At 35.1% G+C, this 21,646-nt stretch overlaps 1 protein-coding gene and 1 pseudogene across 1 annotated transcript in view; one reads left to right on the forward strand and one right to left on the reverse strand.

The window, feature by feature from the left end:
• LOC140146591 (signal peptidase complex subunit 3-like) overlaps positions 1–19,237 on the reverse strand; it is a 177,475-nt gene extending 158,238 nt beyond the window's left edge. Inside the window, exon 1 of the mRNA XM_072168463.1 lies at positions 19,228–19,237. The gene's annotated coding sequence lies outside the window, so the exon portion shown is untranslated. The remainder of the gene's footprint in view (positions 1–19,227) is intronic.
• Positions 1–21,646, forward strand: part of LOC140146579 (alpha-N-acetyl-neuraminyl-2,3-beta-galactosyl-1,3-N-acetyl-galactosaminide alpha-2,6-sialyltransferase-like) — a 61,225-nt pseudogene that overhangs the window by 26,958 nt on the left and 12,621 nt on the right.

Consider the following 21,646-nt stretch of genomic DNA (forward strand, 5'->3'; position numbering starts at 1 on the left):
GTCCAATAGCCAGCTGATATTTTTGCATAATATTACTTATGCCGCCCATACACAATCAAATTTATTGATCAATATTGGGGACCCTAGATGCAGGATTGGATGCAAAATAATATTTCTCTTCAATATAATTGAAGAGATCTAATCTAGTTTGATTTTATTGATGATTGGACAATATCATCACTATTGATGTTTGTGTGTACAGGGGGGATGGCAGATTTTGTAACCACTCTTGTGTCTGGGGTCTTTGATATTGATCGATCAAATTGATCATGTATAGGCCGCATTACATAGCTTAGCCACAGGTTCATTGTAGGCCTACTGTTTTAAAGGGGCATTTCGTGATCCACAGCCTCATCCCCCCACTTTTCTCAAAAAAAGTTGAGATTTTTATATGGCTGGAAACCTCTGGCTACATAATGTTTATGTACAAAATATCTCTTGCAGATTAATTAGTTTAGCTAAGATATCGTGAAATTTGAATTTCGTTCTGGTGCACCAGAACGAAATTACAACGCATCTGTCTATGGAGCAGTGTAATACACATAATCATGCATAACTTCATAAACGCAAAAATCGGAATCAACTGAAATTTTGGGAATAGGCTTTTTTTTAGTGGATATGTACTGAAACATGTCATAAAAAGAGGATGCTAGGATCACGAAATCCTCCTTTAAACTTGTATTCGAATATGTGAATTTCTATGTACTTTGTGTTAGAAATTATATATCAAAAGTGAAAGAAATCAAAATTATTTTGGAATTTTTTTTTTTCACTTTTAATACAGGAAGTATACTGAATTGAAATTATTGATCAAAAGTGACAGAAAAAAAATAAAAATGACAGAAATGCAGGAAGAACATTGGAAGCTACATTTTGAATCAAAAATTATTTAGAAAACAGAAAAGTTGAAAAATATCTTGAAAATATCAATTAACATTAATCTCAGGTGTACAACCCATTTGTATTTCTGGTAGTTATCTGGTAGTATTTCTGGTGGTTTATATACCTGTACCAAATCATTACCAGTGTTGGCACTGTATATTACCTTCATCAAGTTACAAAATTCCAGACAGACACAGTGACCCGAGGCTGAAGAGCAAGAGAGAGAGGGGGAAATGGCAAACTATCTCTCACAATAAGAAATTCAATTGCATTTATTTTGTGTGATTTGATTGGCATTTCCTCATAAATCAAATGAGATCAAGTGTGTAAATTAAGGTACATTGTGCATTAATGAACAGACAGGAAAGACATTGTAGCTAAGTAAGACACGGAAGTGCACATAATTATTAGCTAGCTCTGTAATGTGTGCATTCTCCTTCTGTTTGATTTATATAAAAAAAAGAAAAATAACTTAAAATTTGTTATTTTCAGATTTTCATTTATTAATTTGCTTTGTGTACAGTCACTCTCTTTTTTATTTTTATTTATTTTGGAGTGAGTTTGCTTTTATGAACATTTAATCAAATTATTAATACTTCCTGTGTTATTGTCGATTTCCTCAGTTAAGTGAATTTGTCTAGAAACACTGTGTATGTGAATATTGTATAGCAGACTGATTAGCAAGTGAAATGAGGGGAGGTGAGTCAGGTGGTCGTGTACTGTGCTCACTACAGCAGCATATCCTTGCCTAGCCTGTGTGTGTGCATGTGATGTTAGCAGTCGTTCTGCGGTTCGCACCCTGCCTGTCATATCTCCAAATATACAGGAGACAACCCTTGAGGCTCTCCAGTTATTTCCACAAGAAGAAAAGCGGTGCTGCCAGCCATATTTGAATTTATCAAGTCTAGAATTTATGGATCATGAAGGATTATAACCAACTTACAATGTGTTCTCAAGTCGTGAAGTGAATCATACCATTGGATTCCATCTGTCTGTCCGTCCATTTGTCCAGGACAAGACGTAATGCAAAAGTGTAGACAGATAAGCCGAAGGATTTTTCTACGTCACAGCTGTTGATAGTGTGTGTGTACCTCAATGCAAAGGATCCTTATACATAACAGGCTACGTGCACCCACACGTACACCCTTGGCTTGCTTGGTGCTACTACGATATCTGCACATTAAAAATTACACATTTGTGAATAGTTGCCGGCTTGCTCAGGTCCAAGTAGAATATTTCTGCTTTGAGAATTAAGTGTGTGATCATTTCTAAGAGGTATTTTAAGTGACAGTACACATGTGGGTGTGCTACAGGAACAGTCTAGTTAAAACATGGTAAGTAGTGGCTTTCCAAACACACACAAGTGGATAGACTTTCAAGTTGATGCATTAATTAAAAGGGCATTTTGTGATCCACCGCATCATCCCCCCACTTTCTAAAAAAACAACAGGAAACCTCTGGTTACATAATGTTTATGTGCAAAAAAATTCTTGCAGATTAACTCTTTTAGCAAAAATATCGTGAAATTTGAATTACGTTCTGGTTCACCAAAATGAAATTACAACACATTAATCTATGGAGCAGTGGAATACACATAATCATGCATAACTCAAAAACGTAAAAGTTGTGGGAATTGGCTTTTTTCGTTGATATCCGTTGATGCTAGGATCATGAAATACTCATGAGTATTAAGAATAGCAACATTGAAATAATCCTTTCATGCACCATAAAAATGATAATTTGAGCAAGTTAAAGGGGAAGTATGTGATTTTCAGGGATTCACTCGGAAAGAATTGAAAAAGGTGACGATCGCTATTATTTTTTGAAACTTTATTGTAAAATAATGATAATATTAATAGCAATGTTAAAAATTTCCCATTCAGCTCCTGAAATTCTTCAGGAGCTGAGGGTGTACCTGTTAAAGGGAGGTCTTTTGGAGCTGTGAACACTATGGGGGGAGCTGCAAACAGTCAAAATCAAGGGTCTTTCTTGGCTTTCTGGTTGACAATCACCTGAAAAAACAGAAATGTGAGGATTGACTAATTTAGGGGTCTTCTAGAGCTGAAATGATTAAAATCAAGGGTCTTTCAATGCTCTGTTTTGGTCAAAATTCAGGGGTCTTTGGGAGCTTTGCTGTCCAAAAGAGGGGTCTTTCCAGCGGGAACATACCTGTATGGTTATTTTTGTTGAGTGCCCCCACCCCATTAGAGCTGAAGTGGGTAGAAAATAGCATTGAAAATCTCAAAATATATTTAAAATCACATGGAAGTTGTTGGAAGTTTCATTTGTAATCATTTTGCACTTTTGTTTCACAATTATTGATAATTCTTTTATCCTGTGTTACACCATTTTATATTTGTGAAATATCGCACAAAAACCTTTGATTATATAATTGTAATAAGTGTGTCATTATTTAGACTGAAGTGTGTAATTACTGAGACTTCCTGAATATTAATTAGGTCAAATGCAGTACATGCACACTCTCAGTGCAGTGATTCACTACCAGTAATTCTGAAAATTGAAAAAAAAAAGAACAAAAAATTTGCAGACTTCCTGAACATTTCCCAAAATATGTCTGCTTTGATGGGGATCACTGAGAGTGGGAACTGTCTGTCACTAATCCAGTAGCATCACTAAGAACGTGTTTCTACTGAGCAAACGGTTGACGGTGAATTCAAGTGAATAGGGAGTGATGCACCAGTAGAAACAGATCAGGTGAAGGTGGAGGATGTGTGCTGATGTGAGTAAACCTTTGAGGTGGTTAATAGTGACAAATACATGGTAACATTTGCAGTAGAAACAGGGTGACAATTTTGAGGATGACACCAGAAGTTAGCCTACTACAATTTGGCGCGAGCATTCAACATCTGACCTTGAAGGTGATGAAAACTATTTTCTGGACTTCTGCCCTCCCACTAAAGTAAGTGGGAAGTGCAGTAGAAATGACCCAATGATGTTGAGGGGATTAAAAATGCGGGTAAAGGTGAAAGCGCGGTAATGCAAGGTTCTCAGTATGAAAGACTAGATCTATTCGGATCCCTTTGCAACAGATTTAATGTAAAGCCAAGAATTTTCTGCTTTACAAATGCTAAATTCCACTTTTCTCCGCTTTGTAATTTTAGCACATTTCTGACATAATAATATTTTTAAATTGTTTGCAAACAATCCAAGAATAAACTGATTATAAAGCCCGGCCAATGTGACGATCATTGCGATGTTGCAAAGTTGGGATGGGTGATTGGGTATCATGGCTGCAATGGGAGGTAGGACAGGCATTGTACGGTAAATCTATGACGGATTTTACTTTATTTTGATGAATTTTGAAGACCCATTTCATTTAATAGTTTATTTATTTCTTTTCAATTGTATTTTTTTTTCTTTTTCTAGGTTATTTTTTCTCAGAAATGCGTTTTCCGCTTTACCTCCGAATTCCGCGATTTTTGCGGAATTTCCGCAACGCGGAGAATTCTTGGCTTTAATTTAATGATGTCATGAATTGTCAGAATAACGCTGTTCATTCAACTATTGCCATGCATCCAGCATTACTTTCCTTTTGCATGAATTCACTTGATAATTGCCATAAGACTCAAAAGTAAACTGCATACAAAACACAATTCCTTTCAAATTGGTTTCTCACATGCATCAACTAATTTGCATAAAAAGCATCCCAAAAGTAATCAATATTATACTATATTTAGATGTTCAATTTTTTGTTCATCATGTCCGATTGAGCTATTTTGAGCCTAGGCATTTTTTAAGACAAAGATTTTCCATCAAAGCTGGAATCTAATGTACACACATGTATGTTGTTAACATGTACATGTATATGTAGTTTACATGTATGTTGTTTACATGTATGTTGTTTACATGTAGCCTACATGTATGTTGTTTACATGTAGCCTACATGTATGTTGTTTACATGGTTTAAAAAAAAAATCAAACAAGGCCATTTTACCAATAATTCTGAACAAGAACTTTTTTAATAGATGAGTATCAGTAGGGATGGGCTATACACAATTGTAAGGTTTCAACTTCTTATTTGATGCACGGTGATCTCCTGAGCATTTTTTTTCATTGAAATTGACCAGAAAAACAGTTAGTGAAGGCCAAAATACTTATTTAGGCAGGGAGGTCTGAAAATTGTTATTTTGAAACTAGAAATATTATAAATATTTTGCCTTATTCTATTGTTACCAGTATTGGTTTTGTTTTATATATTCTTGGTGTCAAAGAATCCATTTTAATGTGTGTTTGCAAACATGACTTAATTCAACCATTCTCAATGTAAGTTAATTCTGTTGTTCTTTGTTTTCACCGTTTGATACAGAAACTAAAACTACACAATAGTACAAGACTTATGGCCTATATTCAGATTTACAAGGAAGTAAATCATGCACCATAAGTTGGGACCACAGGAAAAATGTACTAAAAAATGTTAATATGTAGGGCCTAATGCCTACACAATTTCCTATACTTCAATCCCAGTGACCTCAATTCACGGCAGATTCGCTATCCTCAAGGTTAAACTCTTAATAGTTAAGGACTGTTTGAACTGTTTCGTGGTTAGCTAACCTCAAAACCTGGCACTTCCCTGCTTAAATCTAAAGCTGCAATTTTAACCCTAAATAATTTTGTGATTAACTAGTCACACAAGTTAGCCAAAAGCCTGTATGCTGTGTGAATGTTACATGGCACATAGCCACAAGTGGGATATTTGATCTGTGACCCAGATTTTCCCCCGCAAAATGAAGGTGTACATCCGGGTTACGTAACTGTAAACAGCAGCAAAAATGGTGAGCGAGTCTAGTTATACACGAGACAGCTAGAGTGAATCTTCGCCAAGTTCGCCTTCACCATCTACTTCTAATGCCCCAGGAAGAAAAAAAGGAGAAAAAGACCCCGAGCAGCAAACTGGAGTGATAATAAGATGAAAGCATTTGGTCACTATTTGCCAGAATATAGCCATTTCTGCATGCGTTTAACTGGGTTCCACACCGGTTCCACACAATTTTGCTATTTGAAGAAAAAGGTTGTGTTGAACAAATTCACAATATTTAAGCAACTCTTCTTAAACCATTCACTTCCAGCATCGTGTGGTCTTGAGTTAGTCACAAGTCTGTTGCTACAACTGTAGCTCTGCACCAGACTTGTGGTTAAGAATGTTTTTTGGATAGGCACTCTGGACATGGTAGGTTTTTTTAGGCTGAAGTCTAACTAGTTTCAAGACCGTCTGGACAGGCGTATACAGCACTGGAGCTATCATTTTTTGCGTTGGTCTTTTTGAGTAGTTTTACTCAAGTGGATCTTTTTTTTCTGCTGAATTAAGACCTTCTTGGGCACATACATATACTGCGTCCTGAAGATGGCGAGCCTGTGAAAGAATATGCGCTTTATATTCCACCATGGGAAGAGGAAACCGGGAAGGCCGGGCACACTGTACTTACAGTATGTCCAGCACCTCCTGGGAGATACTGAAGGGATTCTGCAGCCAAACAAAATTGTTTCGCTTGCCCCAGACGGCATTAGTTGGAGAAAGCTTGTAGTCGCCTGCGCCGCAGCCGACTGATGATGATGATGATGTACATTGATACATCATCACCTTAAGGGATCCTCTAATACCCCCCTTCCCATTTTGGCCTGGATGTATGAAGTAATTTATTTGTGTTCACAATAATACTGGCAGTTTAAGTAAAAACCAGAATTACCCTACATAATGGTTGCACTGCTGATTGGATAAACATTGTTAATGGTTAATTGAGAGTAGACACCATGCATGCTATTGTTGAAATCATGTTTTATAAATTTGTTCTTTTACATTTTTCTTTTCTTTCAGACACCACAAAGGATATTAGCAGTTGCACTTTTCTACACACTGACATGCTTAGTGTGTATGAGCGTCTACTATGACGCGGCCTATAGAACTCAGATGCAGATACAACATGTGAATAGAACGTTAGCCCATGTCCAAGATATATCAAGGGGCGTATTATCATATAACACAACAAAGTTACTATCACTACAAAAGGCTGTAGAAAGAAGAAAAATGAAACAAATAATAAGATTGATTGGAGGAAGCTATAACTAGGGATATATTCAAACATAAAGGACATGAACTCAATGTAGATGATTATAGAACACTAGTTGGAAATAAGGTATGTATGGCTTTTGTTGGCTTGTTTGGTATATATGTATGTAAATAACAAAATAAGTGACCATTTCCATGCAGGTAATCCAACAGTATAGTGATAAGGCACCAGAACAAAATTTGTTTGATCTTTGGATCGACCATCGATGCTGCTTCGATGCTTGTTATTAATGAACTAACAACTAATTAATGGGAATTAATGCTAAATTTATTTGGTCAATATTAATACATACTAATATTCATATGTTATCACAATTAACAATAGTCAATTGATTGATTTCATAAATAATAAGGATCGATCAAGCATCGATGGTCGATCGAAAGGTAGAACTAATTTGTTTCTATTTCTAATATCAATAATGATTAGCATTATAATAAATTGCTGTGAACCTATGACAAGAGCATACTTCCATGATGTTAACAAGGCACCTCTGAAGCGCAATATGTGTACAATTTCGCAGTCATACACAACACGTTGTGAGTTGCGCCTCATCAACATCTTGGAAAAAACACTCTCATCAAAGGTTTAGAGCAATTTACTTTAGTTATAAGGGTCAGACTTTAGTATGTTTTATGACAGCAAAAAAATGCACTGGTTAGTGTTTTCTAAAATAGGTCAAAAACTTCTCAATTCCGGTTCTTCCTCCATCTGGATGGTGAGCAGAGGGATTTACATATGGCCATTTTCACGGTAAAGGATGTAACTATTGATTTTTAGGGTTACAATTTCAAACCACTTAAATATGTTTCTGTTTACTGTAATCATGCATAGAAGCAACTTAAATTCCAGTAAAATAATGTTTCAAGGCTTAAACCTTTTGATTTCTGATAAAAAATTGACATTTCCATAACATTTTGGTTTAAATCTAAGAAAAAATGTTTTACATAAGCTCAGAAAAGTATGACATGAAAGCTGGAATACATGTGAAATCCCATTCCAAAGTAACTCAACAGATATAAGTTAAATTTTATACCATGTTTTGCTATGTTTGTAATTGCAATTTTGAAAATTTTTAACATCAAGGGTCATTTGCAATGGAAATTTCCCAACCTTAAACATATTTTTAAGTTTTAATTGGGTTCCTAAAATAATTTGAATGTCTAACTTCATGTACAAATACTACTTGATGAAAGGAACCTCCCAGCCAAGTTTCACAGAAATTATTTTTTAGAATTGGCACTTCAAGCGATTTGTGTTTCGGAGGCTTCAGGTTACAGGTGATCATAAAAATTAAATATTTGGCTAACTACTACAAGTTGACATGAAAAAATAGGTTAAAAATATCACAATTACCAATGTTCATGCTTTGCTTCTAAGTATTGAATTTCAGTTGTGACAAAATTTAATTATCACAGCAAGTCATTTTTTTTTGTTTCGAGGCTTCATGTTAACAATGGTTAAACATTGCAGAAGTAGTTTTTTGAAAACAACACTGTTGGGATCATCTAAGCTGTTATTTTCTTGTGTGTATTGAATCAATGATTCTATCGGCAGATATTGTAGATTTATAACATGGTAATTTTTTCACCCATTTGTTAAGTATGGTGTTATTTGCATGTGAAGCCTCCGAAACGGGCTTTCTTGGGTATCAGTATATTTTTCAAACATTAACCATAATATCAAATTTATTTTAAATTTATGACATTCTGCACATATCATGTAACAATTACAATGCAGATATCAATATGGAACACACCAATTTAGATATGCATAGATGATAATTAACCTTATTGTTGTTTCGGAGGCTTCATTTGTTTCGGAGGCTTCAATTGTTAACAGAAAGTTTATATTGGGTCCCATTTTCAAACGGTGATATATATATCTCCACGATTTAAAAACAAGTGACTTGAGGATCTACTTTGCTACATTTTGATAAATAGATTGGATGAGCTCTTTTATTTATATTTGCCCAAGCTTGCTGAACAGTTTGTTTGGAGGCTTCAAAAAGTTAACGGAAAATCGGCTCTTTGAAGTCAAGATTTTATAAAAATTTTAAAAGCTTGCAAATCAACTAATTTTTGTTACCCATTTCAAGTTAAGATATCAACAGTTATGAATCAAGAAGAAGTGAAGAAATAACCAAGAATTAAACCAAAGCTATACCCACAAAGTTTGTTAACAATTGTTAACGGAAAATGAAGCCTCGAAACGACAAATCTCAAGTCCGGTTCTCAAAAATACAGGGCTGTTCACAATTAAATCTAATGTGGCAGTGTTTACTGAACATATGACCGTACTTTCAGGATAAGAAAAATTATCCATGGATGAACTACCTGAAGAAAACACAGGGTTTTACAAAAATGTTACTGTTTTTTATAGTTTTTCAAAATGGCAATATTAGGTACATTTAAGCCTGCTAAAACTGAACGCAGTAACTCCCGAAGATGATTATGCTACCCAAGGTAGCTGCTAACTAGATGACTTATGTGGCCAAAAATCATGGAATTCTGTGGCTTTATTAGAACACTACGGATCAAAATGTTAAAAATCCAAAGTTACACCCTTTACCGTGAAAATGACCATATTATACTTATACTATAGAAAAATTATTTAATTTGTGTACGCGTCCAGAGGTGCGAGGTTATCTGCGTACAACAACTTGCTACGCACAGCCACACAAAGAGTATGTTCCACGATGTATACAAATTAAATTATTTTTCTATACAGTATAGGTAAACATCATCCCAGACAAACAAGAACCTAGACCAATAACTTTGACTCGCGTAGTGAAGCCGACACTGCTTAGCAAACGAATTTGACAAGGACGCATACCCGACGCAAACAAGCAGACATGTTCGCGTCTATGGAACATGTTGCATTTGATGCGGCGGCGATAACGGCGCAGTAATCACGCAAACGAGCGCGTCAAACATGTATGCGATATTTCTCCGCGCCTAGTAACCCTGTCAATCCGTCAATATCACCTTGGATACGGGGCTTCACCTCCCGCTGTGGTAAAGGATGGGCAGTAATAGGTCTAGGTGGTATGTCTATGAACATCATGATGTTGTCATAAGGGGATGAAGTTGCATTTGTCAATATTTGGTGCAATTATATTCATGATTTACTTTACAAGTTCTTTTTAGGGCGCCAGCTTATTTGGCATATTGTTGATTGCAATTTTTATTTTGCAATTTGTAAGAAAATATACAAGTCTGATCCACTTCAGTGCCAATGTGTATCATCTTCAAAATTTAATTGTCTGTACATTTATTGCTGGTAGACTTTGTGATACTGAAAACCCTGTATCTGTAGCGTAATTGGTTGTGATGATCTTATGATATTTAGAGAGACATGTATCCTGGTGTTTCTGCATACTTATCGTTGGCTACATCATTGGCCTGATGGTGTCACATGGACGTTTCAGTTGAGGAGAGAACCTTAACCTACTTTAAGCTGTCCATAATTTATGATAAAGTGACACTTGATTTGTCACAGTAAGATTCTTCTGGCATTTTACACTGTTTAGACGTGGGATAAGAAAACATTATCGACGCTTGAAGACAAACTTTGTGATGCCGAGTTGATGAGATGTCTACACAATTACTATGCCACCCTGGGCCATCACATCAGACTAACTACAGTTATGTGTTTTGAGAGGGGTTGTTTCTGTGTGTGTGTGGGGGGGGGGTAAGAATATGGATAGGTTAATTGTGGGGGTAGTATTGTGAAGTATGGGGTTTGAGGAGGCAGGGTGTTGCATCTTTTATCACTTCATTCAAGAATCTCAAGTTTGGTAGTGATGTCGCTGATTTGACATGGTTGCGCTGAAAGCATACCAACAAGCCATCCTTGTATGCTTCAAGTGTATATGCTCGGTGGGATCTAGGTTAGCGCACACAAAATTTGATATTTCAAGCGGTTAAATATGCACATCTACATCACTACCAAACACCAGGTGAAACAACATATAGTGTGAAAGCATGGTTTGTACCCGGGTTTGTACTAAATGTGTTTGTCTCCAGGCCAAAAGTTAGAGATCTTTAGGTATTGCTTGCATAATTTTGTTTTTCTATACCTAATTTCCAACTGTACTCACAGGCAATCATGGTTTGTGTATGGTCCAGTGCTTCTATCTTATATAACATTATTAAGATCCAGAGCTTTTAAAAACAAACTCACTTTGCCAGTTTAAAAGCATGCCTGGGGAAAGGTAGTACATTTGCATAGCTGTGTGCTTGTTACTTTTAACATTTACAAGAGTAGAGCTATTATAATGTATTGTACCGGTACTGTGACAATGTTATATGTTCTTAGTGCTTATTGAATGGGTCTTTTGAGGTTGCAGTCAAAATTGAACCTTTTTCTACCCACCATTGCAGCATCACTAAACTCCTCATTATTATTATCATCACTGTCATCATCTATCATTCATCATTCAATATCAAGTATCTTACCACTATCAAGCTTGCGGCTCTAATTAACGCCACCGTTTTAAATTACACTGCTAATTCCATATATTTGTGCTGCCAACAACTGTGTCTTCACACAAGTTCCAAATATACACCGGCATTAAGGCACTGCCGTTTATGTCGAGATTGTGTATATACGTGAAGCACACAATGTTGAGGCTGAGAATATATCTGTGCATCGGTGTGCACACATGTACATAATAATCTCTATATTATCCAGTGTATGTGGTAGACATAATAGTGGGTATGACGTATGTTTATATTGGCTGCTTTTAAACATAGAACTTGTCATATTTTTCCTTAATGCAGTTGTCATATCAGCTGCCAAAACTTTTAAAGGTAGAAATGATGTATCTTAATTCTGTGAACTTGCTCATAATTTGACTTTCTCTTGAATCATGCTCATTGGTGTGGAATTCAATATGATTTTTAACAAAACATTAACCAACTCATCAGTTTTCTTAAGCCATGGGTATCTATTCTGTCCGAAAACTTTTATTATCCCCTTGCGCTACCATGCTGTGGCCACATCTTTCCTCAGATTCCTCTTCCCCATCCTGAATTCCACAGAAATGGACCCAAAAGGGGAAAAAGTTCCAAAATACTACTTGATATATGCGCTGATCGTGCGTGCATCCCACATGGTGTGATGACGCAATCTCCCCAAGTGATATATAGGCACGGTTTCGCTGGCCATGGCAAAGTGTCGCCGACCCAGTGCTTGGCATGCGAGGGGTCTCGGGTTCAAATCCCACCCAGAGCAAACAACTTCTTTCTTTGTTTTCTCTCTTCATTCCTTCCTTCTCTCCCTTCCCGTCACCAAAAAGCCCTTAGGCGGTTAGGGTTAAGGGAAGGCTAATGGTTTGAACTATAAAACATTTTTAGGCCATTTATTATAAATAAAGCTTATAGATTGGCCTTAGAATGTTAAATTCTCTAGATGGTAGTTTCATGGCAATTTTGAATGCAGTTGGAGATTCTTTTAGTTTATGTTTTTTCAAAACAAAAATTCTTTCCCAAAGGAGTAAGATGATTCCCTCCCATTTGGTGGCGAATAATTATTAGACACCCCTGTAGCTCCTATCTGCGAGGGAAAAAGTTAGCATTGATCACAAGTTTTGTGTGGGCTGTCAATGATCATTAGGTTTGTCAGAGAAAAGGAAGTGACTTCATGGAGATAGTAATCTGAGGTCACTTGGAAGTGCAAGAAAATAACTGTAGCAGTGGCTGGCGCATATTTCCTTGAATACTTTCAATCATACATTTAGAATGTAAAATGACCTTTACAAAAACAAAATAAGGACTCAGTTTGCTTTAGGATATATTAGTACACAGCATTTTGATAGGGCCATTTGAAATTGATCACCATTTAAATTGATCGAGGGAAATTTGAATTTGATTAAGCATGTGCGATTTTTATCATTTTACCTTTGGAGGATATTGGCGGATCGTAATGCACAAACTTAATGAGCATTGAGCAATCAATACAAAATATATTACAGTAAATGTGCACACATTTGGTGTTGAGCAATTTATCAATAATGTTGCTGTTTGAGTATTTTCCCAATAATGTTGCTGATGTACAAATTATATGTAATAAGTAATTATTATATTTATAATATGTAATATAATAGTGAACATTTGGTATATCAATACTTTGTGGGATGAATGACATTGAATGCACATTTGGATGCAACTTGGATGAGATATAAAATTCAGTTTCAGTATTTAATTCATGAGCATCTTGGGGTATGGGAATTCATACAAAAAATTACAAAACAAATTTGCATGAAAGTAAGTTGCTTAAGGGGGTACTACACCCTGGCCAATTTTGTGTCTATTTTTGCATTTTTCTCAAAAATTATAGCACATTAGTGACAAGTAAGATATGTATATTATAGGGGCAAGGACTACAACTACTGTATTGAAAATTCAGCAACTCAAAGCAAGTAGTTGTGGATTTATTGATCAAATATTGGTTTTCCCTCATTTTTGACTGTAACCCCACAACTGTTGTCTGTGCTGAAATAAAATTTACAGTGCAGTAGTTGTAGTCCTTGCCCCTATAATATACATATCTTACTTGTCCCCAATGCGCTATAATTTTAAAGAAAAATGCAAAAATAGGCACAAATTTGGGCAGGGGTGTAGTACCCCCTTAACCTGTGCAATTAGTAAAGTATACTTAATCAAAAACAATATTTACAGATAAAGTAAATGTAACAATGACATGTAATTCAAAGAATGTTTGTAGACAGGAAAATGAAACAAGATTTACAAGAATAAATGAAAATGGAGATACAAAATATTACCAGTTTGAATAGAGCTTGACATTAGGCACCAGCACCGTATTTAACATTTAGCTCTGAACATTTTATTATTTTGTTTATTTTCTACCTGACTTACCTGGGTGAAATATAAAGAACATAATTATATACATGTATATCCAAAGCTAACGCTAAATACCGTGCCTCCACCTGATGGACATAAGATGATGATGATGATATTTGACAGAGTTTGGATTGATTGAAAACTGATTACCAATATATTTCATTTTATAATTATAAAAACAAGTACATTTGAACAAATTTATCACCAAATTCATCCATTCATTTATGAAAATGACTCAGTGTAAGGCCATTAACTAATGACAATTCACTGATCTATCTAAACAGTCCTTGCCCTTGAGATCTACTGACTAGAGGGGATAAATGTGTGTAACATTTTGCATCTTGCTGATTGTGAACTGTTTTATTTGTTTTGAATATCACAATTTTAAGCTTCCTTTAAATAGACCAATACACAATTTAAGTAATCTAATTTGCATTAAATGTTAATTGTGCAGCAGCTGCTTGGACCAAGAGAAATGAATAAGTAAAGCATAAAAATGACAGTTTGTGATGTATTGCCAATATTGTCTGGTCATTTGGCAACAAAACACAGGAAGTACAGTGGACAGCAAGAGATTGTTCATGAGAACAGATGATGCGTAATTTGCACTTTTGTCTCATTCGTTGAAGATACAGAAACACATAAATGAATTATTGAAAGTGATGAAATGAAAAAAGATATTGTTTCTTAACGCTTTATCTTTAATCAAAAAAAAAAGCTATATAAATCCTACATGTATATTATGGGATATTTTTGCTGGGTTAATTTTCTGTGATTTTATAAATTACAGACAGTTTAGCGAGTTAAATTTTCATTTCCAAATATATTCACATTTAAAAGTGTAATAAATATTATCATGGGGTTAAAAATGAATTGCTGCCTGTTTGATCACAAAAAGCATGAAAATGACCCACTATACTGTAGCAGAATGAAGTGCTTTCTGTCTTTAAGTGCTCATAAACTATTGTAATCCTCATCATCTTTGCCCATAGTGCAGTACTCAACATTTTAGCGTTCTTGACAACTTGAATTATATGACTTTTGTTTTACCACAAATTTTGTCTGAGTAATAAAAACATTTGCAACTTTTGACCTACCTTTGATTTGAAATGATATCTGTAAGAAATCAATGAGGTAGCGAGTACTGACTCTGCCATGTTTGTGTGTCGCTCATGGAAGGCAAATTATATACCTCCAGATAAGTTCACTAGCAAACATTGATTCAAAGTGCGCTGTAACCGTTTGCATTCTGTGTCTAACGTGTTATGCAAAAAAATAAACCTTATGCTCAAGCTTTTAGTTGAAGACACAAATTATCATCTAATTTCGGGCTCTTGACAAAAAATGCCGGAATTACATTGTTTGCCCTCCATAAGCCACAAACCAAAACGGTGGCTTTACCATTGCATTTACAAGCAGACATTTTGAGTCAGTAGTTTTTGGTATAATCTTTTGGAAGAAACGGATGTTTGTTAAGCTGTGTTTTCATGTATTAGATCCTTAAAAAAGAATTTTTTGCGATCAGGGATGATATAATTTTATAAGATTTGAAAAATTGTTACATTACTGGGGCATGGTTGAAATAGGTTGCATTTGAATTTTTAATTTACAGATTTACAGGGGATTTGCCTCATTTATGTTCATTACTTTATATATTTTTAAAATGTTATATCAAGATTTGACTAAAATTCAATTATGGTTTTGTAACATCTACAATGTGCATGTGCCCATGATTTTAAACAATAACCATATTTATTCTCTGTTTATGTTTCCACAGTCTATAAAATTTCACTGCAAGAAATGTGCAATAGTATCTAGTTCTGGGCAGCTACTTGGCGAGGAGCTGGCAAAGAAATAGACAAAATGAGTGTGTTATCAGAATGAATGATGCCCCAACAAAGGGCTATGAACAAGATGTTGGAACAAGGACTACAGCCCGAGTTATCGGGCATTTGAACCTTAAAAGGGTGTTTGCCGAGAGGCCAGACACCCAAGTAGAATTTTTTGCCAACAAGTCAACAAGAGCGGAGAAAATATTTATACACTGGTCCTATTTAACAAATGTCGATAAAGACAGTGTGGAAGAATATAATCTGGGAATGGAATTTGCCAAAAACTATCCTCATGTGGAATTTAATATGTTTACACCGCAAAAGATGAAATATGCGGAGAAGTTATTTCACCATGAAACAGGGCTCACAAGGTATGTATTATTGTGTCATCTTATTGTTATTCTGTTTTCAGAATGAAACATTTTGCTGTTTTTTGTCTTGTGAATTTATTGTCTTGTTTGCATTATGATGAAGATGCCACAACTGTGTGACAATGCAAGTCTCGATGATATACACACCCATATATTTACTAACGACAGAAGGTAAGCTTTGTCAGGTTTTGATTAGATTTGAACCACCCACATCATAATCTGTATCCAGTATGCACACACATACATTACCACTGCATGTTTGATACAACAAACAGAAACAGAAAATAAAACCACATAGGTAAGTTTATGGTAATTTAGACATACATGTATGTACCTATGCTGTGTGATTGTTTCCCAACAGTTTCCAGTGATTTTATGCAAGACTTCCTCATCAAAATGCAACATAAGATTCACATAATTGGTAGATTAATGTTAAGACTCTGATCATTTCAAGAGGATCCAATGTAGCATTTTGGAGGAAGCAGGTTTTTCAATAAAATAATATCACACAACTAATGGGTAAGAGTTATTGTGATACAGCCTGTACACCCCTCTAACCCATGTTACAATATACTTTCCTAGGACAGGCATCATACAGTGGGTATGTGTAAGAAAACTGGTAAATTTCAAGTTTAGATCCTCGAATGTGTAGTAGTAAAAACACCGCCTCGGGACCAACACAGTATACATGTACATATATTCCATACACTCCTAGATAGTGAGAACCAATCAGAGCAAATGTTAGTAAATTACTGCTTGCGTGCATAAATGTTATACAATTGCATGGGCGTAGTACTGCGCAAGTGCTTTCGGACGCGTTCATTTTACTTCTGCGGTTAACGATTTATATATGCTTGCATTTTCCAACATTTTTAGTGACAATTTTGTTATAAAAATGCAAAAATCACAGGATTTTATCATGTATGAAATAGGTTAATAAATGGGTATCACTTGTTGCTCGAGAAATTGTACAAAATAATGCACTTGTACTGAGATGTTGATACGTTTAATGCACTCCCTCATTCGGGGCTTGTGCATTAGACGCATCAACATCTCAGTATGTGTGCATTATTTTGTACAATTTCACTCCCAACAAGTGAAACGCATTCATTAACCTATAAATAGAAGACTTAAACTTGAAAAAAGAATAGTGCTTGTGTGGGGGTAGGTGAGGGAGTGCATGCAGGTGTGTGTGTTTGGAAATAGGCACGTTAGTGTGATACATGTATTTCATTCCAACTGGGGATTTCCCAAGAAGCGAATCCAACCATGCCAACACACTTGTGATTGGTTAGTATTATATCCAAGGTCGTGCATTCGCGTTGTAGTTTGAAATACTGTACGCAATATACGATCGCGGTTGTATCGCGTTCAGCTGTTCAAAGCTGTGTTCATTTAATTGAGATTCCTACTATAATAAGTCTGAAATGTTTTAATTAGATTTTTTTATAATAAACCTAGGATCGTAAGTTTATTTGCCAACAATCACTCGGAATACAAAATGATCAAACATTGGTATTGAAATTGGGCAAATAGAATCATTTAACATATAAACTATGCGTGCATAACTATGCGGCTTGAAGTTCTATGTCTTATTTAAACATCCATGCATGAAGCTAGGGGATGTTCAGTAGATGGACTTGGACACACTGATACATACAATGGATTATATAAACGCTGGAATGAAATAATGATTTTCTTTGTCTTTCTGTTCAGCCAGAAATTAAAAGAATACATAATAGTGAAAACTAACAATATTTGGGAAACAAATATTGTTTATTTGTTTCCGAAATATGTAAATGTCACATTAATGCTTTAAGCACTCAAGCTACATGACAGATGTAGGGATAACCACAACAAATGATGATGAATCATGGAGCAGACTAATATGAATTGGGAAATGACTCCGATACCTGTGATCATACATCATCATGATCATAGCTCCTTGAATTACATGGACCCTGGCTGGCTGGCTGGCTGTGTATACCCAGGTTTTGTCACATAGACTTTTTTCAGGAAATTTGTATCTAGTATAGGGAAATTTATTTTGATGGACAAAAAATGTAAAAATTTTACCTGCAGATACAAAATTTTGCAAAAAATTTGCATATTCAAAAATGTCATTGATATTCAAAAATGTTATTTATAGAGATTTCTTGAATTACTTGAAAATTTTTGAAAATGTGTATACATTAAAAACCTTAAAATAAGAGCAAACACAAGGGAAGCATTTTGAATTTAAGATTCGGTATTTGACAGAAAATACAATTAGAAGGATTCCCTTTTTCATGGCCATAAATCCATAAAATTGATTAAAGTCTCATTCAGTGATCCCAGCGAAAGTGTAAAAAAAATAAAATTGTTTATAAATTGCTTAAGATGAAGGATAAGTCATTCAAATTGTCATTTGATATGTTTGAAATGCAAAACATGGCATAAAAGGAAGAAAACAGCAGTATTGACCTAGTAGAAGCCCCCATTCAAATACATGTAGCTAATTTAAATACTATAAACTACCAAGTCTGTTTTAAATGTATTGTCAGTATATAAATTACAGATTCATGTAAAATACCTTAGTTTGTCTAAAATGTACAACTTTTGGCTGAACCACTAGCAGGCTATGTTATGACAATGTCAAAAGGTACCAAAATTTGAATTTTGATGATGGTTACGATCGTTTGGCTGAGCAAATCACTGAATGGGCCTTTAATAAACTACCTAATTTTATTTTTAACAATCATAAAATAATTTTCAATAAATAGGTTGCCTGTATGAAATAACCATCTGTCTTTATTTGTATGTAGTTTCCATTTGAATCAACAGCTGTTGGTTTGAAATTGAGATGACTTCAATAGTTTCATAACAGTTATGCCTGTATGAGCCAAAATGGACTCATTTTCAACGGCATAATTAACTAGAATTTTGTGGTTCTTGGCTTGAGGGGTTGTCACGATTATTATATTGGTGAGCCGTTTTAAACAAATAAGTGAGTAATACTTCCAAGTTTTAAAAAAAATTAACCACTACATGACCTTTGACCTGTGGTTTATTTCCAACAACTTCAAGTCCAATCGGAGCAATTATAAAATTGGTCCCCTTGATGATCTTTGACCTTGAAGTTTTATCATGTTCCCCTCCTCCTCAGGTTCATGCCCAACAACTTAGAGCCCAGTCATCGCAGATTCATAGAGCCCAATCAGCGCAATATGATTTTTTACCAACATCTCATTTGTCCCCTGATGACTTTTGATCTGAAATGTCTCCACTCACCAGATGCTACCCTTCCCCAAGATTATTATCACCAAGTTAAAATGGACATGGGCCTTTTAAGTTTTAAATGTTAAAACATTTGGGAATGAGAGCAATTTAAGCTAGAATTTTGTGGTTTGGGGGTTTCACAGTTCTCAAGACAAATCGTCAGCCGACGGTGGGGGGGGGGGGATAAAAATAAATACAAATGAGTTTCCAAATAATGAGCATATTTTTCGACAAAAACCTGGTGGAATTTGAAGACCACTGGTACAAAACATTCAGTAAGTGATATTACAGTCCAGCAGCACCAACAAAAACAAGCTGCATGATGTAGATGCCAGGATATAGGCCTACAACATAACAGATTAAACAAACACATGAAAGGTCATTAGGAATTGTAAGTGCAATTTATATCAACTGAAACCACATAGGTATTTACTTGAAATTTCATTTTGTTCACAACCATTTTGAAACTGTTCAAAATGTCTTGTAGTCATCTCCTTTGTTTGAAAGCATTTAAAAGTTGATTACATTAAAATCTGCTCAATAGGGACAATCATCATAGGCGTAGATCCAGGCAAGGAATGGAAATGATCCATCCCCGCCCCATTTTACTCAAATGTGTGTGTTTTGACCAAATTATATGTATACATATGACTATTTTAGCTTTAAAATGGCAACTTCGCACATGCTTTATGCATTATTCCAGTTTAATATCATATTTGACCCTTTTAGCTTTAGGTGGTTTCCGGAGAGCATGTTTGCAATATGCTGTATTCTTTGCAGTACATTTTTGTATAAAACACAGTAAAATCCTACATAGAGATTTGATTTTGGTGTGCCCTAATCGAGCAGAATTGATGTTGTATGCAATTTTGCAATGCCAAAAAGTTAAAAACCCACAGGCCTCTGCAGACTTAGCAAAAATATAGTTGTAAGGAATTTCAAACTAGCTTGATTATTTTATGAGAGCAAACTGATGTGACTGTGGGGTCTTGGACTTGCATCGCCACACTCTAATGAGTAGGCGCCTACAAATGAAAGATCTTCTTTAGGGTATCCAAAGATTTCTAAAGCTTCACATCTCATTTCAAACGAGGATTTTGTTCAATCTATTTTTGACTGCAAATGATATGCTCCTAAAATCAATGAATCCATCTTTCATTTTTATGAATGTCTTGTGAAAAATAAATAGCTGATGAAAATCACAAGTCTCGATCATTCAATGTTTATTCAAAAAATAATTAGGGATATGCAGACATTTATTATATGGTAGAGTAGGAGTAGGACCTGTGAATAATATTTCATTTCTACAAATCTTCACATCTTTAACCGAAATGATGGCTGCAATTTAAGCACAATAGAATGATCAAGTCAAGTTTTGAGTGACTTGCTATTTATAGCGTAGTTCTTTCAGATTAGACCTAAAATTGAACAAATCAGTTGACCCAAATTGTGGGATTTGTATATTACACAGTAACTGAATATGAAATGCAGGTACATGGCATGCAGGGCAGGGATGTGGGGACGCAGTTCCCATTATTAAACCTTGAGAAGTGGCAGAAAATTTTTTTTTAATGTTTGTTTGTGTGTGCAAAGCTATTTTTGTAGCCAGAAAAGCTTAAACCAAACCTAGTACATTTCTGTTATGATCTTGTTGACATTATTTTTGATGTTTTATCTCTGTACATTCATCATATAATTTGACTTCCTGGTCACCATTTGGTAACTGTGAATATGAAATGAAAATGAAATTGTACAAATACTTCATATTCCTGACAATTGCTCAAATTGGCCTATTCCCAGAAAGGCAAAATATTTCTATGGCCTACATGACATTGTATACTAGTGATACTATTTATGAGTTAAGTCAGTAAATGGCTGAACATTTTTTGTGAATATTTTGTTTGTGTGGAACTCTGCATTTTCAGTGCTGCTATGCTTGAAATTGATTGCAATTTTGACACTGCATTTATCGTATCAGCAAAACGTGTGCAAAGTCCTGACCCTAAAGTTGCAAAAGTATTACGGTCGTGTGTCTTGAACGGTGGCGATGTTACATTTTTCCAAATTCGACTCAAATTAAATGATGATATCTCTGCCAAGCAAGAAGTTATTGTTATGCTTATGGTCTCATTTTATTGCTAAATAAAATGCACTTTCCACCCTGTAAAAAGAATTCCGTTAGGCTTTTTAATACTGACACTGTGCTCCATAGAATTCAGAATGGGCAGGGTGGGGGATGTGGTACACACAAACTCTATGGGATTGATATTTTTAGTGCATAATCTGCTTCTGTAAAGGTAGTAAATTGGATTTTGACTCTATTTATGATCTAAAAGACTCATGACCTTACATGT

The sequence above is a fragment of the Amphiura filiformis genome, chromosome 1 (assembly GCF_039555335.1).
Source record: "Amphiura filiformis chromosome 1, Afil_fr2py, whole genome shotgun sequence".
In the NCBI taxonomy this organism is placed as follows: Eukaryota; Metazoa; Echinodermata; class Ophiuroidea; order Amphilepidida; family Amphiuridae; genus Amphiura; species Amphiura filiformis.